Raw genomic sequence first — 7,500 nt, 5'->3', positions numbered from 1 at the left:
CTCGGCCCGCGCAAGGCGAGACCTTCACTTTCATTACGCCTTTAGGTTTCGTACAGCCCAATGACTCGCGCACATGTTAGACTCCTTGGTCCGTGTTTCAAGACGGGTCGTGAAATTGTCCAAAGCTGAAGCGCCGCTGACGGGAGCGATTATTCCGCCCGAGAGCATCCCGAGCCAACAGCGGCGCGGGTCCGGGGCCGGGCCAGGTAGGTCCGTCATCCGGGAAGAACCGCGCGCGCTTGCCGGGAGCCCGAGCGCCCAAAGGGGCGAATCGACTCCTCCAGATATACCGCCGAGCAGCCAGCCAGGACACCGGGGCTCTGCCCAACAGACGCGAACCGAGGCCCGCGGAAGGACAGGCTGCGCACCCGGGCCGTAGGCCGGCACCCAGCGGGTCGCGACGTCCTACTAGGGGAGAAGTGCGGCCCACCGCACACCGGAACGGCCCCACCCCGCGGCGAGTGGAAAGGCAACCGGACACGACCCCCGCCGCGGATTGCTCCGCGCGGGCGGCCGGCCCCATCTGCCGAGGATCTGTCTCGCGTGTGTCGGATGGGCGTGAATCTCACCCGTTCGACCTTTCGGACTTCTCACGTTTACCCCAGAACGGTTTCACGTACTTTTGAACTCTCTCTTCAAAGTTCTTTTCAACTTTCCCTCACGGTACTTGTTCGCTATCGGTCTCGTGGTCATATTTAGTCTCAGATGGAGTTTACCACCCACTTGGAGCTGCACTCTCAAGCAACCCGACTCGAAGGAGAGGTCCCGCCGACGCTCGCACCGGCCGCTACGGGCCTGGCACCCTCTACGGGCCGTGGCCTCATTCAAGTTGGACTTGGGCTCGGCGCGAGGCGTCGGGGTAGTGGACCCTCCCAAACACCACATGCCACGACAGGCGGCAGCCTGCGGGGTTCGGTGCTGGACTCTTCCCTGTTCGCTCGCCGCTACTGGGGGAATCCTTGTTAGTTTCTTTTCCTCCGCTTAGTAATATGCTTAAATTCAGCGGGTAGTCTCGCCTGCTCTGAGGTCGTTGTACGAGGTGTCGCACGCCACACCGCCAGCCGGCTGTGCACGCTACCGAGAAAGTACCGGTATGCGAACCGCCAGGCGACGGGCGCGCATCGCACGTTTAAGGAGACGCGGCCGGCCACACAGGCGACCACGACACTCCCACGTCTCCGAAGCGGGACAAACGCCGCGCGCTTCAGTATACGTAGCCGACCCTCAGCCAGACGTGGCCCGGGAACGGAATCCATGGACCGCAATGTGCGTTCGAAACGTCGATGTTCATGTGTCCTGCAGTTCACATGTCGACGCGCAATTTGCTGCGTTCTTCATCGACCCACGAGCCGAGTGATCCACCGTCCTGGGTGATCTTTTCCTTTTCAGTCTCCCACTGTCTCTTTCAAGACAGTAGCATTTGCGGGACTGAGGCGTCTGACGGCCCCTGTTCCACTATTTTTTTTGTGTCCAACGGCCTCACAGCCGATGGGCGTCGTACGGCTCCACACCGGAGCGGACAGGCACTCGGGCGAACGTCATTCAAAACCGGCGCCAGGCGCCAGGTACCGCAGGCCAGCCGCTCCAGAGCTTCAGCGCTCGTACCACACAACAACAACAACACTTCCGCTAGTTTTGAGAGGCACGCGTGGTTCCGCACGCGGCGCACGGCCACTGCCGTACAGGTAGCGTGTTGCGCGACACGACACGCACATCGAAAGACATGCAGTCTAGTCGGTAATGATCCTTCCGCAGGTTCACCTACGGAAACCTTGTTACGACTTTTACTTCCTCTAAATGATCAAGTTTGGTCATCTTTCCGGTAGCATCGGCAACGACAGAGTCGATGCCGCGTACCAGTCCGAAGACCTCACTAAATCATTCAATCGGTAGTAGCGACGGGCGGTGTGTACAAAGGGCAGGGACGTAATCAACGCGAGCTTATGACTCGCGCTTACTGGGAATTCCTCGTTCATGGGGAACAATTGCAAGCCCCAATCCCTAGCACGAAGGAGGTTCAGCGGGTTACCCCGACCTTTCGGCCTAGGAAGACACGCTGATTCCTTCAGTGTAGCGCGCGTGCGGCCCAGAACATCTAAGGGCATCACAGACCTGTTATTGCTCAATCTCGTGCGGCTAGAAGCCGCCTGTCCCTCTAAGAAGAAAAGTAATCGCTGACAGCACGAAGGATGTCACGCGACTAGTTAGCAGGCTAGAGTCTCGTTCGTTATCGGAATTAACCAGACAAATCGCTCCACCAACTAAGAACGGCCATGCACCACCACCCACCGAATCAAGAAAGAGCTATCAATCTGTCAATCCTTCCGGTGTCCGGGCCTGGTGAGGTTTCCCGTGTTGAGTCAAATTATGCCGCAGGCTCTCCACTCCTGGTGGTGCCCTTCCGTCAATTCCTTTAAGTTTCAGCTTTGCAACCATACTTCCCCCGGAACCCAAAAGCTTTGGTTTCCCGGAGGCTGCCCGCCGAGTCATCGGAGGAACTGCGGCGGATCGCTGGCTGGCATCGTTTATGGTTAGAACTAGGGCGGTATCTGATCGCCTTCGAACCTCTAACTTTCGTTCTTGATTAATGAAAACATACTTGGCAAATGCTTTCGCTTCTGTTCGTCTTGCGACGATCAAGAATTTCACCTCTAACGTCGCAATACGAATGCCCCCGCCTGTCCCTATTAATCATTACCTCGGGTTCCGAAACCAACAAAATAGAACCGAGGTCCTATTCCATTATTCCATGCACACAGTATTCAGGCGGGCTTGCCTGCTTTAAGCACTCTAATTTGTTCAAAGTAAACGTGCCGGCCCACCGAGACACTCAACAAAGAGCACCCTGGTAGGATTTAAACGGGGTCCGCCTCGGGACGCGAAAGCACCCCTTCGGCTCGCCCACCGGCAGGACGTCCCACGATACATGCCAGTTAAACACCGACGGGCGGTGAACCAACAGCGTGGGACACAAATCCAACTACGAGCTTTTTAACCGCAACAACTTTAATATACGCTATTGGAGCTGGAATTACCGCGGCTGCTGGCACCAGACTTGCCCTCCAATAGATACTCGTTAAAGGATTTAAAGTGTACTCATTCCGATTACGGGGCCTCGGATGAGTCCCGTATCGTTATTTTTCGTCACTACCTCCCGTGCCGGGAGTGGGTAATTTGCGCGCCTGCTGCCTTCCTTGGATGTGGTAGCCGTTTCTCAGGCTCCCTCTCCGGAATCGAACCCTGATTCCCCGTTACCCGTTACAACCATGGTAGGCGCAGAACCTACCATCGACAGTTGATAAGGCAGACATTTGAAAGATGCGTCGCCGGTACGAGGACCGTGCGATCAGCCCAAAGTTATTCAGAGTCACCAAGGCAAACGGACCAGACAAGCCAATCCGATTGGTTTTGATCTAATAAAAGCGTCCCTTCCATCTCTGGTCGGGACTCTGTTTGCATGTATTAGCTCTAGAATTACCACAGTTATCCAAGTAACGTGGGTACGATCTAAGGAACCATAACTGATTTAATGAGCCATTCGCGGTTTCACCTTAATGCGGCTTGTACTGAGACATGCATGGCTTAATCTTTGAGACAAGCATATGACTACTGGCAGGATCAACCAGGGAGCTGCGTCAACTAGAGCTGAGCAGCCGGCCGCCCGGGAGTGTGTCCCGGGGGCCCGCGCGAACACGCAAGCGTCCGCTCAATTATTCTGCAAACAGGAGGAGGCCGAGCTCCCTGCACGATACACCTCGAAACCCTCTCAGGTCCCGGCGGCGCGCAGCGCCGTCTAGGTACTTGGTCGGTTTCGAGAGAGGCGCAATCGCCCGGAGTTAGGCGAGTAGACGGTTTTAGTGCGAACACCCTTGCTCCCAACTGAGCTTGCCGCTGCGACAGAGGCCCGGGAGCGTGCTGTCGTGGCATTGCCGGCGGAAGACAACACGCGCCACCTATGGTGACCGGCAGCTCCAACGCCAGCGCCACACAAGGGCAAAGCCCCACTTGGGTGCAGAAGCGAACTCTCCCAGCACAGCGCACGCGCCAACACGTCCGCACAACTGCGATACAAACCACCTGCGAGAACCGCTGGGGCGACCGAGCAGCAGACGGCGTCGCGGCGCCGAGTGCCAGGCGGCGGCGCATCCTCAACGCACACAGTCCTCAATCAGACCAGCACACTGCAGATGTCCACCGCGCTTCGCACCGGGCTCGGCTGAACCAACTTTGGCCGCCAGGCGCCGCGTGCAGGGTGCGCCGCAGCGTAGCTGCGCCGCCTGCCGAGCCCGTCGGCTGGCGCTCCTGCCACTCGGCGCCCCCCACCAGCCGCCTGTTGCGCGTGCGCCCACGCAGCGCGCGGCCAACACGCCGGGCGGCCCCCCTTCACCGGCCGGGAACAGTCCCACCAAGCCACCGCCGCGTATCGCTTCATACCCACATGGGCCTAGTCACGTGTGTGGATGTGGCGGGTACCGCTGAAACAACCGGTTAATAGCTGTACCGATCGTCGCCATCACAGATTCACCTCCAGCGTGAACAACCGCTCAACAACGGATTTCCAGTTCATTTGCGTATCTTGGGCAGTAAACGTAGATGTCCACCTACATTTGCGAATTCAACAATTCTTGCATGCCAGGATGTCATGTGTCACGACACGCTACATCAGACCACATACACACTGCGACATGTGCAGAAGAGAACACGTGGAAGGTGGCCCGCGCACGTATGCGATGTCCCTTCCGCGATCCACTGTCAACCGGCATCTGCGGCATGTCCCAGATATGGAACGCGGTCCACCAGGGTAGCACTTTGTGTGAGGCAATACGACAAAGTCGGAATACACGCGTCACTACATCACACGGCTCACGCTGACCTGACCTGACTCACCGCACCACCACCCCCAGCGACCCAGGGTGACATACAATGCGTTCGTACGTTCCTCCCACACGCCTCTACGGCGTACCACAGTGCAACCTAGCTGTTATTGGGAGACGAGACAAGTAGCATCGAGCACAACATATGGAAATTGAGATTCGACACCGTTGGGCACAGCCAGCGTACGGTCACACGTATCACACTACTTCACTCTGTACGTAACTACCGATGATCGGTACAGCGTGTGGGTTACGCGTACGACATCAGCGGACAATGGACACAGACCATACCACGACGTACACTGAGGGCGTCGACATCTGAACGCAACTGAACAGCTGCGAGGCTCATTTAACACTCAAACGCCAGACCGACCAGCTTGAGAGGACGGAGACACAAAGAGAGGGGCAGAGGGGGGGGGGGGGGCGATATAGTCCTATTGCAGTACAATTGACAGTGGATAGCGGGAATATGTGGAAAGTAAGCAACACTCGCAAGACATCTACATGAGGATAACAACGACACCAGAGATTCCGAGCAGTGAACTATGTTAGGCAAAGGGACAACGTGGGTTAGGTTAAGGGACAACGTGGGTTAGGTTAAGGGACAACGTGGGTTAGGTTAAGGGACAACGTGGGTTAGGTTAAGGGACAACGTGGGTTAGGTTAAGGGACAACGTGGGTTAGGTTAAGGGACAACGTGGGTTAGGTTAAGGGACAACGTGGGTTAGGTTAAGGGACAACGTGGGTTAGGTTAAGGGACAACGTGGGTTAGGTTAAGGGACAACGTGGGTTAGGTTAAGGGACAACGTGGGTTAGGTTAAGGGACAACGTGGGTTAGGTTAAGGGACAACGTGGGTTAGGTTAAGGGACAACGTGGGTTAGGTTAAGGGACAACGTGGGTTAGGTTAAGGGACAACGTGGGTTAGGTTAAGGGACAACGTGGGTTAGGTTAAGGGACAACGTGGGTTAGGTTAAGGGACAACGTGGGTTAGGTTAAGGGACAACGTGGGTTAGGTTAAGGGACAACGTGGGTTAGGTTAAGGGACAACGTGGTTACGTTAAGGGACAACGTGGGTTACGTTAAGGGACAACGTGGGTTACGTTAAGGGACAACGTGGGTTACGTTAAGGGACAACGTGGGTTACGTTAAGGGACAACGTGGGTTAGGTTAAGGGACAACGTGGGTTAGGTTAAGGGACAACGTGGGTTAGGTTAAGGGACAACGTGGGTTAGGTTAAGGGACAACGTGGGTTAGGTTAAGGGACAACGTGGGTTAGGTTAAGGGACAACGTGGGTTAGGTTAAGGGACAACGTGGGTTAGGTTAAGGGACAACGTGGGTTAGGTTAAGGGACAACGTGGGTTAGGTTAAGGGACAACGTGGGTTAGGTTAAGGGACAACGTGGGTTAGGTTAAGGGACAACGTGGGTTAGGTTAAGGGACAACGTGGGTTAGGTTAAGGGACAACGTGGGTTAGGTTAAGGGACAACGAGGGTTAGGTTAAGGGACAACGTGGGTTAGGTTAAGGGACAACGTGGGTTACGTTAAGGGACAACGTGGGTTACGTTAAGGGACAACGTGGGTTACGTTAAGGGACAACGTGGGTTACGTTAAGGGACAACGTGGGTTACGTTAAGGGACAACGTGGGTTAGGTTAAGGGACAACGTGGGTTAGGTTAAGGGACAACGTGGGTTAGGTTAAGGGACAACGTGGGTTAGGTTAAGGGACAACGTGGGTTAGGTTAAGGGACAACGTGGGTTAGGTTAAGGGACAACGTGGGTTAGGTTAAGGGACAAATTGAGTTAGGTTAAGGGACAAATTGAGTTAGGTTAAGGGACAAATTGAGTTAGGTTAAGGGACAAATTGAGTTAGGTTAAGGGACAAATTGAGTTAGGTTAAGGGACAAATTGAGTTAGGTTAAGGGACAAATTGAGTTAGGTTAAGGGACAAATTGAGTTAGGTTAAGGGACAAATTGAGTTAGGTTAAGGACAAATTGAGTTAGGTTAAGGGACAAATTGAGTTAGGTTAAGGGACAAATTGAGTTAGGTTAAGGGACAAATTGAGTTAGGTTAAGGGACAAATTGAGTTCGGTTAAGGGATAATCTGGTACAACCACAGTTAGGTTAAGCGATAATCTGGTACAGCCACAGTTAGGTTAAGCGATAATCTGGTACAGCCACAGTTAGGTTAAGCGATAATCTGGTACAGCCACAGTTAGGTTAAGCGATAATCTGGTACAGCCACAGTTAGGTTAAGCGATAATCTGGTACACGCCACAGTTAGGTTAAGCGATAATCTGGTACAGCCACAGTTAGGTTAAGCGATAATCTGGTACAGCCACAGTTAGGTTAAGCGATAATCTGGTACAGCCACAGTTAGGTTAAGCGATAATCTGGTACAGCCACAGTTAGGTTAAGCGATAATCTGGTACAGCCACAGTTAGGTTAAGCGATAATCTGGTACAGCCACAGTTAGGTTAAGCGATAATCTGGTACAGCCACAGTTAGGTTAAGCGATAATCTGGTACAGCCACAGTTAGGTTAAGCGATAATCTGGTACAGCCACAGTTAGGTTAAGCGATAATCTGGTACAGCCACAGTTAGGTTAAGCGATAAAGTTGGTTAAA

At 54.2% G+C, this 7,500-nt stretch overlaps 3 non-coding genes across 3 annotated transcripts in view; all 3 read right to left on the bottom strand.

Moving 5' to 3' along the window:
* The window catches only part of LOC126325427 (large subunit ribosomal RNA), a 4,226-nt gene extending 3,196 nt beyond the window's left edge, over positions 1-1,030 (bottom strand). Inside the window, exon 1 of the ribosomal RNA XR_007560107.1 lies at positions 1-1,030. This exon is cut by the window's left edge and continues 3,196 nt beyond it. This is a non-coding gene — a ribosomal RNA (large subunit ribosomal RNA).
* A 188-nt stretch (positions 1,031-1,218) lies between these two features.
* On the bottom strand, positions 1,219-1,373 carry LOC126325434 (5.8S ribosomal RNA). Its single transcript, XR_007560113.1, has one exon. It is a non-coding gene; the product is annotated as a 5.8S ribosomal RNA (ribosomal RNA).
* A 365-nt stretch (positions 1,374-1,738) lies between these two features.
* Positions 1,739-3,629, bottom strand: LOC126325420 (small subunit ribosomal RNA). The gene has a single exon (XR_007560100.1). It is a non-coding gene; the product is annotated as a small subunit ribosomal RNA (ribosomal RNA).
* Positions 3,630-7,500: the final 3,871 nt, after the last annotated feature.

This window comes from Schistocerca gregaria, unplaced genomic scaffold (genome assembly GCF_023897955.1).
Source record: "Schistocerca gregaria isolate iqSchGreg1 unplaced genomic scaffold, iqSchGreg1.2 ptg000923l, whole genome shotgun sequence".
Taxonomy (NCBI): domain Eukaryota; kingdom Metazoa; phylum Arthropoda; class Insecta; order Orthoptera; family Acrididae; genus Schistocerca; species Schistocerca gregaria.
Note: the sequence above shows the minus strand (reverse complement) of the source record. Positions and strands in the feature narration are given on the sequence as shown.